Source organism: Talpa occidentalis, unplaced genomic scaffold, assembly GCF_014898055.3.
Source record: "Talpa occidentalis isolate TD23 unplaced genomic scaffold, MPIMG_talOcc4v2.1 talOcc4.3, whole genome shotgun sequence".
Taxonomy (NCBI): domain Eukaryota; kingdom Metazoa; phylum Chordata; class Mammalia; order Eulipotyphla; family Talpidae; genus Talpa; species Talpa occidentalis.
This window is the reverse complement of record NW_023603184.1, coordinates 34946512-34962908: the sequence shown is the minus strand read 5'-3', so window position 1 is coordinate 34962908 and position 16397 is coordinate 34946512. Positions and strand designations below refer to the sequence as shown.

The window sequence follows — 16397 nt, the reverse complement described above, 5'->3', positions numbered from 1 at the left end:
TGAATCTACAGTGAAAAGTTGAGAGCTGATATAGTGAAAGCATTGATCCTCCCATTGATGAACATGAATTGTCTCCTTTTATTTAGTTCTTTAATTTCTTTCAACAGTCTTCCAGTTTTTCCTCACATAGATTTAGTACATATAACGTCAGTTTTTACCTAAGTATTTTATTTTGAGAGACGCTAATGTAAATGGCACTGTATTTTTAGTTCTCATTCCACTTATTCGTTACTAATGGATAGAAAAACAATTGGCTTTTTTATATTAATCCTTCTGTCCTATGAACTTGTTTAATCACTTATCAGTCTGGGGCTTTTGCTGTTGTTGACAATTTGGGAATTTATAAATAGGAAATTGTCTGGGCCAGCCGGGCAGATCAACGTGGTACCCGGGGGAGGAAGCAGGGGCTTGGTATAGGACAGGGGTACGCAAGGAGTGGAGACAAAGCCAGGATCATTGCCAGTCTCATTTATTCAGGAATGTGTACAAGGTTATATAGGGTTCAGAGGAGGAGGTCTCTTGTTATCTCTAACAAGGAGAGACTGTTAGGGGGAAATGATGTCCTGAGCTAATCCCATACAGGCTTTGTGGACCCCACCCCCACTCCAGACTATAGCCATCAAGACATTGGGAAAGACAAATCCCATCACCACCAAAGGGAGGGTGGCTGGGACCTGAGGGTGGAGTTGGGCAGCCAGGTTGGATATAAAAACCAAACACGTGGGCCTTGGGGTCTCGCTGGCTCGCGATCGCTCGCCTCCTGGCCTCATCGCTCCTGGCTGGCGGCCAACTCTGAGAGCGCCATTTTGGGATTCCTGATCGGTGGATCGGGTAGGACTCATTTAAAACTTTGTCTCCCACTTTTCTCCCAGAGCTGTACATTTCCTCATTTCCCCTTCCCTTGTAAATAAACCTTTTATTAACCTTTCACGTGTGCCTGCAGTAGAGCATTGATAAGTCCTTTTAAGCGCGCGGGTGAGGACCCACAGTCAGGCACCCCGTTTTGTATCAGGGTTGCTCTACAACAAGACCACCAATGCAAACAAGCCACAAGGAGCAAGCAGGGGGAAGGGTTCAGTCACAATAGGAAACTTGAAACCTTCACTGGAGCTAACATTCAGTACCTGCTTCAGGCAAGAACCTGGATGTTCAGGTCTGGGCCCCAGGTCTGGGCCCAGACAGATCCTCCTTTTGTATTATTTCTGATGGGAGAGCGAAAAGACAAAACCCCTCGGGGAATGCGCCTGTCACCTCAAGCCATTTTGAGTATGCCCCCGATCTTACCCGTCATTGGCTGACCAGTCCATCGCACAGGGGAAGGGGGTCTTATTTCTTCAGACTGAGCATATGTCTGAGTAAGAGCCTCCCTTATCTCGCATCTCCAACTTATGGTAATGTACCTGAATGGGTTTTGCCTGAAGGGCCTGAATCTGTTGTCTTACAAAAGAGATTATCCTGTTAAAAATGCAAGGACCCATGACAACCAATATCAAAAGGGTTAATAGGGGACCCATGAGGGCAAGAAGGTAGGGTAAGAGTCCGTTGAGACCGGTCCAGAGTGGGTTTTCAGCTAGGTCCTGGTGTCTTCTTTCCAGGTCATCTTGTAACTGTCGGATTTTATTGTGGACGATTCCTGATTTGTTGGCGTAGAAACAGCATTTCTCCTTTTTGTTAGCACCACAGGTGGTCAGCAAGGTAGAGGCCAGTGGCCGACTTGCAGGGGATTTCCTGATAAGAACAGCAGTATAATAAGTCTTATTGTAACAGGGTGGTCCCCAGGAAAGGGGGAGGTTCCCTGCCCCTCCCAAGGGAGGGTGGAGCTGAGCAGGAAGAGGAGAAGCTGCAGAAGAGACTGAGGAAGGAAGCAGGATGGAGCCAGGAGACCTGGAGGAGGCGCATGGAGCCTAGAGACACGTGAAGAAACTGCGCTTGTCTTTTGGTCGTGGACTAGGTGACACGGATGTGGGTGAGACCCATGGGGAGGTGACAATGGCAGCTTTTATCTTGATGTTGATTTTGCTCTTTTCCTTCCGGGCTTGTCCGGTTGTTTGTGACCCTTTTCTGTGGGTCCCCACTGGAAGATGCTTTAGACTTGTGGCAGGCCTTGGGGCCTTGCTCTGGGCCAATCCCATTTGGATGGACTTTTACCCACGAGGGGATGGGTAACTTTGGGTGCTTGATTTAGAAACTAGATTCTTTGCCTTACCTGTATTGTTTCCTAGTTTTATTAAAGTTCCTTTTCATTAAAGTCTCCTATGTTTTGTGTTGATGCGGAGGATGGCAGAACCCATTTAGAATAGGCAGGTTTGCGGGGCTTGGGCTGCCCCTCTCCCTGTCCTATAACATTATTATTATAATTGGCCGTGCATTGAGAAAAAGTCTTGTAACACAAGGAGTGGACTTGATGCTGGAATTGTCAGGCCTAGTCTCCCAGCCAGGATGGGATTTCAGGCTGCAGGGCAGTGCTGAGCCCCAGCCGCTAGACCCCCCCACGGGTTGGTGTCTCACGAAGCCGCAGCAGGAACTTCGCAGACGCTCAGGCAAGCAAGCGAGAAGCGCAGGTTTGTTTAGAAGAAAAAGTTTATTGAAGAGAAAAAAGAACAGAAATAAAGTGGGACTCCCAGGCCAGGGAACCAGGCCTGGGAGGGGCAAGGAAGCCAAAGTGAAGTCGTATCTCAGGGAATATATACTTTCTTTCCCTGATTATTCTAAAGCTCTACCAGTCTCTTTGTGATTGGTCAGTTTTTGGCTGTTTTACTTAATTTGCTACTGAGTGGGAGATCTTCACATTCCTTATCTAACAGGTCTGTCTTTCCCCATTTGTTATATCTTTATCTTTATGGTCTAGCCCTCCCGGTGAGCATCTTTACACTTTATCTTATCATCTGAAGAAAACCAGGACCATCCTTAACAAGATTATCTGTGGTGCTAGGATGTTTGTTTTTCCCAGTGGAATTGGTTTCATTTCCTTGCTCGTCCTTATCTCTGAAGCCTTCCTGAATTTTCAGAGGTCCCCTCCTGCACTATCCCTAAAACTGCCTAATAACCCTAGCTTGCCCTGTCTCAGACTGAAGAAAGAAAACTGGTGCAGGGGCACCGCCCGCCCGGAGAGAGGTTCACGGAGGTTTTCAGGCACTTGTAACAGGCCTGACGGCTTGTGGGCCCATAGCAAGCGGTTACCAAGTAGGCAATGGCACCAGTACAGGTCACCTGAGAGGTATAGCTGGTGGGCGACATTTTCATGTAACCCCCTTTACAATCACAAGGTTTACCGTACAGTGCTTCAGTCAAGGACATCAGTTGGCCTGTGTCTCCAAAGCCGGCGAAGGCCGAGGAGAAAAGTAACACCTCAGCACAGAGGATGAGCCAGGAAGCGGTCACCATGCTGTAACAAATCAAAAATAAAAGATACCTCAGGGAGGTTGAGTGTCCCTGGGTTGGTGCTTGTGATCAATTTGTCTGACAAGCCGTTCAGGCAACCATCAGGCTGCATCATGAGTCTGTGAGAAGACACATACAGATCCCCTTCCCCAGATCAGAACTGGGTCAGGGCCGTACCAAGCATTGTCCAAAGGGTCCTTCCATTTTACCATTGCTAATTGATTTTGCGTTTCCGTATGCCAGAAACGATCAGCCGCACTTTTCGCCAGAGCGTCAAGCCTCAAGAAATTGAGGATGAACAGAGCATGGTTTAGCGTGTTGCGGGGGTTACCTTTAGAGGGGTACCAGGAACCATGTAAAATCTTTTGGGTGGTGGTTTTTAACGAAAGATGGGCACGCTCAACTATGCCTTGTCCTTGAGGATTATAAGGGATGCCCGTGGCGTGGTGAATGGACAGGGTAGAGCAAAAATTCTTGAAGGCTTTTGCAGTGTAGCATGGGCCATTATCAGTTTTAATACGTTTTGGGATCCCCAAAATGGAGAAACAGTAGAGCAGGTGTGCAATAACATGTCTAGAGGTTTCACCTGTTTGAAGGGTGGCAAGGAGAAACCCACTAAAAGTATCCACAATAACGTGGATATACTTAAGATTACCAAATTGAGAATTATGGGTTACATCCATCTGCCAGAGGGCGTTAGGGACAAGGACCCTGGGATTAACACCAAGATGGGGCATAGGAAGGCCTGTCGCGCAGGTGGAGCAGGCTTTTACAATTTGTCTGGCTTGGTCACGAGTAATTTTAAATAAAAGTCGCAATGAGTGAGAGTTGAGGTGGTGAAGCTCATGAGCAGCCTGGGCTTGCTGAAATTACAAGTCAGGACTGTGGCTACCGTCCGTGTGGCTTCATCTGCCAACAGGTTTCCTTTTGCCAGGGGACCAGGCAGACCCGAGTGAGCGTGGATATGGGCCAGAAAAACCGACCTTTTTTGAATAAGTTGTTGGCAGGTCAAGAACAGTTGTGCAGCTGAAGAAACTGGTTTGATATAGGAGACTGTTTCAAGCAGGGGAATAGAGTTCGCCAAATAGGCGCTATCAGTGTAAATATTAAGTAATTTATCTGGAAATGTGGACAACACCGTGATAATGGCCTGCAATTCCACCAGTTGGGCAGAAGAGAAGGGGGTGCTCAAGCGTGTGACCTTACCCTCACAGACATAGGCAGCTTGGCCTGTAGAAGATCCATCAGTGAAGATGAGTAGCGCATCACTGAGGGGTTCATTATGAACCAGGTGGGGATAAATGAAGTCATGCAACTTGCAAAATTGCAGGAGCTTATTGGGAGGGTAATGATTGTCAATTTCGCCTGAAAAGGAAGCGCATGCGATGAGCCAGGAGTCTGAGTTTTGTAAGAGCCAATTCACCTGAGCACGGGAGTATGGCTGAACAATCGAGGAAGGCTCCCTCCCAAAGTACCTGCGGCTGCTCTCTCTAGCTTGAATGATGAGATCTGCCATGGCATCAAAATATGGAAGGAGAACCTTTTTAGGGGAAGAGGGTAGATGAACCCAGAGAATTGGGTTGTCTTGCCAAAAAAATCCAGTGGGCGAAAAGGTAGTGTTGAATATCAGCAACACAAAAGGTTGAGAATAATCAATGCTTGAGACAAAATGATCAGCTATGGCCTGTTCCACCAATTGTAATGCCCGATCTGCTGCAGGGGTGAGGGCCCTACAGGATTTTGGGTCAGAGTCCCCTTGTAAAACATCAAATAAGGGCTTGAGGTCACCTGTAGTAAGTTTTAGATATGGCCGCAGCCAATTGATGTCACCCAAAAGTTTCTGAAAATCATTAAGAGTCTTAAGGTGATCTTTGCGGATAACCACCTTGCGGACAGTAATCATGGGCCTGGAAAGTTGGAAACCTAGATAGGTAAACAGGTCCTGAAGCTGGACCTTATGAGGAGAGATTTGTAGTCCTGCAGCTGTCAAATGATCCTGCAGTTGGGTTAGGCATTGCAGAACCGACTGGCCATCGGCACCAGCCACAAGGATGTTGTCCATGTAATGGACTATGTACATTTGGGTCCAAGAATCACGAATAGGCTGAAGAACCTGTGCCACAAACTTTTGACATAGAGTAGGGCTGTTAGCCATGCCCTGGGGCAAAACTGTCCAATGGAACCGTTGCAATGGTTCTCTGAAATTAATTGAAGGAAGACTAAATGCAAACCTTTTTTAGTCCTCAGGATGGAGAGGGATGGTGAAGAAACAATCTTTGAGGTCGATCACCGCCCTGTAGAAACAGTTTGGGATGGCAACCGGGGAAGGGAGGCCCGGTTGAAGAGCCCCCATGAGAACCATGGTTGCATTGACAGCTCTTAAATCTTGGAGGAGTCGCCATGCCCCTGACTGTTTTTTAATAACAAAAATAGGTGTATTCCAGGGAGAAGAACTGGGCACGACATGACCCACCTCCACTTGTTCCTGCACTAACCGGTAGGCTGCAAGTAACTTTTCATAAGATAGGGGCCACTGATCAACCCAGACAGGGTCTTCCGACTGCCAAACAATGGGATCGGCATGTCTAAAGGGTGCAGGCTTGTCTGTGGCACCCACTAAAAATTTCCTAGTCCCTTCCTGTCTTGTTGTCCAGTGGCAGGGAGGGGCTGTCGAATACCTTGGCCCATTTTCCTTAATCCATGTCCTGGGACAAAACCTTGATTGAGCATTTGGGCAGTGACAATGTCGTTAGGGCTGCACATAACCATCCCCAACTGAGAAAGCAAGTCCCTTCCCCACAAGTTGACTGGTAAGTGTGGAAGAACAAAAGGCTTTAAAGAACAGAATTGCCCTCGGGATCCTTCCAAGAAAGATATTTTGAGCTTTGGCAAGGGTTATGACTTTGGCCTATACCCCGAAGGTTGGTTATGGTGGCAACAGTTGGCCAGGTAGATGGCCAGTCTTCCTGCCTAATGATGGTGACATCTGCTCCTGTGTCAATTATTCCTGTAAAAGGCTTATTATCTAACATAAGGGTAAGTGAGGGTTTGTTAGCAGTAATGGGCTGAACCCAAAAAGTGTCCGAGGAGCCAAAATTTTTATTCCCTCTAAAGGGGGAGAGGCTGACATGATCTGTGGGCACCAAGGGGAACAGCACTAGCTGAGCAATGTTTTGACCTTTAGCGATAGAAAGAACGTTTTTTTGACTCAGCGATAACTCCTATTTCACCTTTAAAGTCATTATCAACAACACCCGGGAAAATCTTAAGACCGTGTAAGGCCACACTGCCTCTGCCAATGATAAGGCCAAACATACCCTGTGATACAGGGCCACGAACCCCTGTCCTTAAGACCTGGGGCCCCATGTCAGGGGTCAATATTGCATAGGAGGTGGCACAGAGGTCCAATCCTGCACTTCCTGGTGTTGCTCTGCAGAGTTTTGAAAAGGATTTGTGGGTGTCGCTGGAACAAAGGGGATTGCCCCAAGAGCTTGTTTTGGGGCCTGGGGCTGGCCCCTCTTCCCGTTTCCCGACTGGGCCGGGAATTGTTGTCTCTGAATGTCTATCTTTGACTTACACTCTCGTGCCCAGTGTTTGCCGCGCTTACAGCAGGGGCACAGCCCAGGGACTCTTTGCTGGGCTTGTGCGGGGTTCAAAGGGCAAGCCTTTGAAAAATGGCCAGGTTTGCCACACTTATAACAACCCCATGAGCGTTCCGCTTTTGATTTAATATAATTAGCCACAGTCTGACCGCTAAACGCTGCCGCCATGGCCAAACCCTGTTGATATGAAGGGTCAATGTCGGCACAAATGCGGATGTAGTCAGAAACATCTCTTTTTTATGGGCCTGATAGCCGCTTGGCAAGCCGGAGTGGCATTTTCAAAAGCCAACTGCTTCACTAAGTCAGCAGTGGCAGCGGTGGAGCCTAGGGAGCGCTCTGCAGCAATCTGCAGATGGTCAACAAAATCAGAGAAGGACTCCCCAGTACCCTGTCTTATTTTAATCAGTGGGATTCCAGTATTGTTTTTGGCAGGAAGTTTGCGCCATGCTCTGGTGGCTGCAGAAGAGATCTGAGCAAAAAGGCCAGGATCGGCCACAAGTAGAGCCTCCGACTTAGGAAAATCCCCGGAGCCTGTGAGCATTTCAAAAGTCCATGGGTTTCCAGCCCGTTTATTTTCTCGGGCCAGGTCCCTACAGAGATCCTGAAATTCAGTTCTCCAAAGTAAATGATCTCTGCCGTCAAGGGCAGCCTTTACTAAGGTTTGCCATTCTAGGGGAGTGAGCCACCCTTCTGCGATAGAATCAAGAATTGTGAGAGTGAAAGGGGCACTAGCACCATATTGGGTAACAGCGGTTTTTAATTCCTTTAAATGTTGAAAATTATGTGGCTGGTGATAGCGGTGGAGGTGGCCTTGAACATCTGGAGCTTCAATAACAGGAATGACAGAAGCCGCGGAAAAGGGCTTTTTGGGAGGCGGGAAAGCAGACAAAGCGGCGGGAGCCGTGGGGGGAGGAGATAAAATGGCGTCGGCGCTAACCCCGCCCCATAATGGCGGCTTTAAGGTGACGTCAGCTTCAAGCCCGCCCCTTAACGGCGGCTTTGAAGTGGCCTCGGCGTCACCCCTCCCCTGTAATGGCGGAGCGGGATCTGATTTGGATGAAGAAGTTAATTGGATCTATTGAAGCTGAAGGGAAAGATTATGACAACGAGCCTGTAGGCGCATGCGCTCCTCCAGGTGGGCGATTTTGGTTTTAAGGTAGAGATTAGGGTCAGCGAGTTGTGAGGGCGCAGAGGCAACAGCGGCCGTGTAATAAGGAGGAGAGTGGGGATCGTAACGGGCAGCCTCCTCCTCGAGGTTGCTCCAATCTGCTTCGCCTGCCTCAGGATCCTCCCCTTTAGCGGGAGGGGGGAGAAGTTGCGGAGCGAGTTGCAAAGCAACTTACGTGTCGTTACTGGAGTTAAGCAGTGGAACCACTCTGCCCTCTTCTTCAGATGAGCAAGGAGGGTTTGTAGCCACAGGTAAACATGCTTAAAGAAGGATATATTCTGTTTTTCTTTTCTATTTTGGGGCGGTCGGGAGAGGCCCTTTCATTTTCCCCTAAGGGTTCTTTTTGTTCTTCTTTGGATGGATTGTCCTCCGCATCACTGTGAAAGGAAATTAAGTCCTCACAGCGATCGTTGGGGGATGGGGCCCCTGCCGTGCTGGGGGAAGCACTTCTAAGCAGTTGTTCTGTTTGGCAAATGGTGTCTTTAATATCAGGGTAGGCTTCCTTTTTTGAAATTAAATCATTAATTAGATTCCAGTATGAGAATGCTGTCACCGGAATTTTTTCGGGGCCAAAGGCTTCATAGAAGTCATTGAAAGCATCTCCTACCCGTTTCCACCTTTTTTGATCTATTGTGCCCTCTTGAGGGAACCAAGGACACAGGTCTTGAACAAAATCAAAAAAGTGGAGTAGATCCTTTTTTGTGACCCTGACTCCTCGCGTCCTGAGTGCCTCTTTTAATTGCTTCACATATATTTCATGCTGCCTTAATTCCTGTCCCATGATTCAGACGCTGTACCTGAGCTTACCTTATCCACGACGCAGCAGGGTCCCACGTCGGTAAGGCTTCCTCCTGAGCTATAGCTTCTTTTTCGGGCGTCTTCTCCCTCTGTAGTTCTTCCTCGTACCCGGGCCCCACGCTGGGCTACAAATGTCCGGGCCAGCCTGGCAGATCAACGCAGTACCCGGGGAAGGAAGCAGGGGCTTGGTATAGGACAGGGGTACGTGAGGAGTGGAGACAAAGCCAGGATCATCGCCAGTCTCATTTATTCAGAAATGTGTACAAGGTTATATAGGGTTCAGAGGAGGAGGTCTCTCGTTATCTCGAACAAGGAGAGACCACCAATGCAAACAAGCCACAAGGAGCAAGCAGGGGAAGGGTTCAGTCACCATAGGAAACTTGAAACCTTCACTGGAGCTAACATTCAGTACCTGCTTCAGGCAAGAACCTGGATGTTCAGGTCTGGGCCCCAGGTCTGGGCCCCGACAGGAAATCATGTCATCTGCAAACAATGACAATTTTATTTCTTCTTCCCCGATCTGTGTATTTTTTTCTTTTCTTTTCTAGTCTTAAACCATTAGCTAGCACTTCCAGAGGGATGCTGGATAGTCTTGTTTGTTTGGGAGAGAAATCTTCTAGTTTCTCACTATTGAGAATAATGCTAGCTGTAGGGTTTTGCAAAAGTACTTTATCAATTTTAGCACTGTACTCTTTTACTCCTAGTTTGTTAGACTTTTTCATGAGTGGGTGCTGGATTTTATCAAAAGCTTTTTCACCATCTATAACATCACATGTAGTAACCATGGATTTTGCTTCTTTAATTTGATAATGTGATAAAGGACATTAGCTGATTTTCAAATGTGTAACCAGCTTGCATATCAGATATAAAACCCATTTGGTGATAGGGTGTGATTCTTTTATGCATTGTTGCATTGATTTGCTAACATTTTGTTCATGAGAGATAAAGGTTTATAATTTTCATTCTTGTAATACCTTTTTTTCTGATATTGTTATCTGCTAATACTGTCCTTATAGTACATATTAGGAAGTCGTGCCTCTGCTTCTACTCTCAGAAAGATGTTGCAGGTGATTGGTACATTTTTCTTCCTGAATTATTTGGTGAATTCATCTGGTCCATCTAGGGGCATTCTCTTTTGAAAAGTCATTAATTCTTAATGAGCCTATTCAGGTTATCTATTTCCTCTCATGTTAAGGCTTGGTAGAGTGGTAGAGTGTGTCTTTCAAAGAATTGATCCATTTCACCCCGTTGGTCAATTCCGTGAGCACTGTTACTCATATTGCTCCTTTTTTTTATCCTCTGAAAGTCTATAGGTTGATTCTTCATAACCCTATTTTATTCTGATAATAGTGATTTGTGTCTTCCCTCTTTTTTTCAGTCTGGCTTATCAGTTTTGTTCATCTTTTCAAAGAACCAGATTTTATGATTTTCACTGTTTTGTCTATCAATTTCCTACTTTCTTTTTTTATATAATTTATTTTCTTACATCACCATTCTCCCTTCAGGTGTCGTCCCCGTAGTTCTCCCACCACCACAGCACCCGTGCACATCACCACACTCCCTGTGCTCTTCCCTCCCTTTTTTGACCACTCTCCCTCCTCCTCCCCTGCTGTTTGCTTCAAGTCTATGGTCAGCTTGTGAGTTCTGTTTTTCTTGACCCTTTGTTTGGTTTTCCCATGCTCCACCTGTAAGTGAAAGATTTCCTGTCTTCAATTTCATTGACATCTGCTCTAACTTTCATTATTTCTTTGCTTTTTTGGATCTAACATTCTCTTCATTTCCTAATTGAAGCTTAGCATAGTGATTTTAAATTTTTATTCTTTTCTAATAGCTATTGTACATACAATGTAAAATATTTTCTTCTAAGCACTGCTTTCGATGCATCCCAGTCACCAGAGAGACAAAGCCATGATGACAGGCCTGGTATTTTCAGTCCTACCTACATCTCTCCATTCTACAGAAAAGGGGGAGAGGCTAAGAATGGAACTCAGAGTAGATGGCCCATGTGTGAGGAAACCTCCATAAAATGTCAATATCATGGGATTTGGAGAACTTCCAGGTTGGTGCACATAGCCATGTACCAGGTTCAGACACCCCCCAACTCCATTCTGACAGTGTTAGGGGAAATGGCCCCAACAATTGGATTAGCACTCCTAGGCCAACCCCTGTCTCTAATGTACATAAAGTCTGAATGGCTTCCTAAGATCTGGAAGCCCTAATTCTGGTGCTGAGATCAACTTTACTTTTATCTCATCAAAGGCCTTTTGACATTCCGGAGTCCAAGACAAAGGTTCAGAGTCCAGGCCTTTGAGAGCATCATACAAGGGTTTTGGTAGTAATCCAATATTAGGAATCCAAATCCTGCAAAACCCAGCCATACCCCAAAATCCGCGCAACTGTCGCCTGTTGCTGGGGACTCTAAGGGCTGAAATTACCTGTTTTCTTTCTGTCATCAGGCTCCATCTGCCTTTCTTAATTTTAACCCCCAAGTATGTCACCGTTTGTTTAGATATATGTGCCTTGTTAGATGACATCTTGTAGCCACATTCTGCCAGGTGGTTCAGTACCACTATGGTATTTTCCAGACAAGATTCGTAGTCTGGACTTGCAATCAATAAATCATCTACATATTGCAATAAGACACCCTGGTTTAATTGAATCTTCCTGAGATCCCTGGCCAGTATTTCCCCAAAAATAGTTGGGGAGTTCTTAAAACCCCTGTGGAAGCACAGTCCAGCAATACTGGAGAGTGCTCTTGGACTTAGAGTCTTCCCACTCAAAGGCAAAAAGCAGTTGATCTTGGACATCTCTTGGGATACAGAAAAAGGCATCCTTCAGGACTAATACCAAAAACCACTCAAAGTCACCAGGTATGGCAGTTAATAGGGTGTACGGATTAGGCACAGTGGGATGTAAATCCTGAACAATGTCATTAAAAGCCCTTAAATCGTGGACAAAATGGTACTCGCCTGTATGGGGTTTCTTCACTGGCAGAATTGGAGTGTTGTGCGGTGAGCGGCAGGGCTGAATAAGTCCACATTGAAGGAACCTTTCAATACTGGCTCAACTCCCCTCAAGGCCTCCTTCTTTAAGGGGTATTGTTTCCTCCTCGGGGTTTTGCTCCCCTCTATCATGTCCATCTTTACAGGCTCTGCATTCCATGCATATCCTGGGGTACCATCAGCTCATACCCATTTACTTACTCTTTCAACAATTTCTGGAGGTAAAATTTCACCTTTTGGTGGAGCATCTTGAAGTAAGTAATATCTGGAACTGCAGAGCATGCTCTGGAGGTAACTATAGATGAAGCCTCTGCTTTTTGGGCAAGAATATAACTCGTGCATTGAGCTTACTTAAAAGGTCACGACCAAGTAGAGGGAATGGACACTCTTCCATGTACAGGAAGCTGTGCTGGAGCTGTGTGGTGCCCAGCCGTCACTCCAAAGGTTGTAGGAAGGCTTTCTGTTGTGACCTCTCCGTAATCCCAGTGACTGCTACAGTCTCTTTGCTCATTTTAGTTAACTTTGAATTCAAAACTGAGTATGTCGCTCCAGTGTCCACCAAGAAATCAATCAGATGATCCCTGACAGTGAGGGTTACCCAGGGCTCTGAGGGGGTTATTTTAATGGGCTTAAGATCTAGTGGAGCCCCCAGGCACCCCTATTTATCATCTGAACCTTCTCCATGAACTATTATTTGTCTCCTTTCCTCCATACTTGGCTCCAGATTCCTTCTACTCTGTCTATTATTCCCTCCTATCTTCACCTGAGGCTCTACTCTGTGCTATCACTTGTCTCCTGTCCTCTGTGCTGGGCTCTTGATTCCTTCTCTGTCTGTATTCCCTATCATCATCTGAGCCTCTACTCTTTGCTAACATTTGTCTTCTTTCCTCTCTCCTTGGTTCCGGTTCTGTGTTCTCCTTCTATATTCCCTCCTGTAACCCCTGGGTGAATTATCCTGTCGTGGTGTCCTCAGTCTTCTATCCTGCCTTCTTTAATTACTGCATCTGCCACTTCCCTGTAACCTGGGACAACTGTACTTCCAATGTCCCTCTTCCCTACAGAAAGCACACTAATCTCTTCCTAGGGGTTCACGTCTCAGTCCATTACTGTTTCCCCAAAACCCTGTCCTGTGCTCTCTGTATGAAAAAAGTGGCAGGTTTCAGTCTCCTGTCCTCTCTCCTGTTCTCTCTATTACTATAAACCTTAAATGCTAAGTCCACCACCTGGGACGGACTCATCTCTGTGACGCCGTCCACCTTTATTAACTTTTTCCTTATGTCTGGAGCACTATATGTGATGAACGCCATAGTGATCAAATGAGCATTTTCTGGGGCATCTGAATTAATATCCATGTGGTTTGTATACATCTGAATAATCCTCTCAAGGAACTCTGATGGGTCCTCACTAGCCCCTTGTGCAAGTTCTAATATTTTGTTAAAATTTTTTTGTTTGGGGATTCCCTGCTCCAGTCCTACCAATAAACATTTTTGATACAGGTCCAACATCGCCATTCCTCCATTGTTGGGGTCCCATTCAGGATCTACCTCTGGGACAGCAATCTCTGGCTCTGGGGATTGTCTATCCTGTTGGCAGAGATGGTCAGCCTCCTCCCTGGCTTTCCTGACTACAATCCTCCACTCATCTAGACTTAGTAAAGTATGTAACATTGACTGTATATCTGCCCAGTTAGGGCAGTGGGAGACGAAGATGGAGGCAAACAAGTTCACCATCCTCTTAGGAGCCTGCCGGTATGGGGAGACCGAGCTCTTCCAATTTAGGAGGTCTCCAGTGCTAAAAGGATGGTGCAACCAAAAGTACCCAGCAGGTCGCCCCTGTTCATTCAAGCCACCCATTGGCAACTGGTGGAGAGGAAACTGTCCTGCCTCAGGGTGATCCTTCCTGCCAAAATGGGTGCTGCTTCTAGTGTGGGGAGGAGATGCCATTTTTGTTTCCTCCCCGGAGGGCAATGGAGGCTGTGAAGCCTCAGGAGTCTGCGCGGGAGGGGCGTCAGGGGGCACCTCGTCATGTGGAGAAGGCCTTTGTCCTGATGTGTTTAAGGTATTTAGCAAATGATGCTCCTCCTCTTCTAACTCCACCCTCCTGCAGTCCTCAGGGGAAAGGGAAGGTTTATCCTTTCTCTGTGCCATCAGCTGAGCCTCTGCCATATCCAATTTATGGAGGGCGGCCTGTATCTGGTCCTGCATGCTTTTAAAAACTGACTCAAAAACGTTATGATTTTCATCCCTCACACTCCTAATAGTTAAATCAAAAGCCTGATTTTGTTGTTGCACTTGATCCTGCATGCTTTTAAAAGCTGACTCAACAACGTTTCGGTTTTCATCCCTTATACTCTTAATAGTTATATCAAAAGCCTGTTAATTTTGTTGTTGCATAGCTTAGAGCTTGAATTTGTTGCAGCACATTCTCAGTATGTGAAGCAGAACATCTACCTCTCATAGAAACAAGAATGTAACAAATGGCACCTATGCACATTACCAGAAAAACACCCAGAAGCACAGACTGTAAAGGGATGGCTTGAAAACCACCCACATATGTATACAGAAGTAAAATCATGCGCCATACACTAGGTTTAATCCAATTATTTACACTTATAAAACTGGTGGTAATATTTAACGGAAAAAGGCAACTTAAATTCAAGGCCGGAAAAAAACTGAAAGAACTCAAGTTAGGGATAAAACCACTTAAGCTCATGGTTGAGGCCACGTTTGGGTCAAAACCACACCCACAAAAGCTGTACGCACACATGGGAAAAAAAAACCAGACCTTTCAAGACGTGAAACAAAGATTTTCACTGCAAGTCCTGCAAACCTAGTGTGTTATGGTGACCAATGCAAGGAAAATTACTTTGGGCTAGTCCACCATGGCTGTGGCTTGGAAACCACGTTGGGCGCCAAACTGTTATGGAGCAGCCCCGATACTGAACGGGTTGCCTGGCTGTGGGTCCTCACCCGCACGCTTCAAAGGGACTTATTAATACTCCACTACAGGCACACACAAAAGGTTAATAAAAGGTTTATTTACAAGGGAAAGGGAAATTAGGAAATGTAGAACTCAGGGAAAAAATAGGGAAATAAAGTCTTTAATGCATCCTACCTGATCCGCTGACCTGGAAACCCAAAGGCACTCCCAGAGCTGGCCGAGCGCTGCGAACTGGTGGAGAGCCAAAAAGGGAACCCCCCAAAGCCCACATGTCTGGTTTATAACAAACCTGGCTACCTAATTCCACCCTCAGGTTCCAGCAACCTTCCCTTCAGTGGTGATGGGATTTGTAGTTCCCAGTGTCTTGATAGCTTTGGTCTGGAGTGGGGTGGAGTCCACAAAGCCTGTATGGAATTAGCTTTAGGACATCCTTTTCCCCTAACAACAGAAGATTTTGCACTCATGGTCCCCTTCCCTAGAACTTACTGAGGCAGTGCTTCATCTGGTTGTTCATCTGTATCCTTTATCATATCCTCTAATGAATGGGTTAAAGTAACCCATTATGCTAATCCATTATGCTAACCCAATAAGTAAGTGTCCTCTGAGTTCTGTGAGCCAAGATGGCAAGGTACCTGAACCTGAGTCATGGAATGCTGTGAGCCAGCCGCAGCAGCCTGCGTGTCAGGGGTTCCTGAAGGATGGGATGGCATCAGCACAATTGTAGAGAATGCAGGGGAGAGGGAATGAGGAGACGCAAACACTCGATCAGGGTGCAGGCATCATCCTGCTGAGGGTCTCAGCAGCCCTTTATTTATACATTTCAAGCAAACCGTGAGAGTGCATAAGCATATGCATTAAGGCAGGAAGATAACAATCATCACATCTTTCTCAAGAATATCCAAGGGTCTATTTGCCCTCCTGCCGAGGTTGTGACATTTATTATTCTTTGTTTTAAAGAAGGCACAGGTATAGCCAGGTACATGGCAGGCAGGGATGCCAGGGAGCCAGGAAGCCTCCAAGCCCCCAGAAAGTCTTCACTCTGGGCTTCTCTCTCCTGGCGTTGGGTCCTTCTTTTCTTCCCTCCGGTGTCTGCTTCTCCTGATGACTCTATCTCAGTACTGCAGTCATGGCCCACAGAAGTAAACAACATAACTATAACAATGTAACAAAATGCAGGGCAGGGCAATCCTAATGGTGGGAGGGCAGAAAAGCCTGAAAATCATTTATCCACACCCTGTGATGAAGTTTAATGTATAAATTAGGCACATGCAGAGCTAACCAAGAATGACTAGTAATAGAATAGACCCATTGTGGCAATATATGTAATATAAGTTATGGGGATGTGTCTCCCTCTCTGAAATATGTTCTTGTACACACCATTTTGGGGCTGTTGTTGACCTCAGGAGGCTAAAAACAAAGATATGGGGGAAACTACTATAGAGAAAATGTGCTCACGTGAGTGAGTCTGAGGTGGACCAGATAGACTGTCCTCTGCAGACTCTAGCA

General features: G+C 46.3%; 1 long non-coding RNA gene and 1 pseudogene across 1 annotated transcript; one reads left to right on the top strand and one right to left on the bottom strand.

Moving 5' to 3' along the window:
* Positions 1-389: 389 nt before the first annotated feature.
* LOC119255552 (uncharacterized) lies at positions 390-9193 on the bottom strand. Its single transcript, XR_008553495.1, has 3 exons — positions 8959-9193; positions 3273-3385; positions 390-1728 (listed from the first exon to the last, which is right to left on the bottom strand). It is a non-coding gene; the product is annotated as an uncharacterized LOC119255552 (long non-coding RNA).
* LOC119255551 (interferon-induced very large GTPase 1-like) overlaps positions 7868-16397 on the top strand; it is a 31109-nt pseudogene continuing 22579 nt past the window's right edge.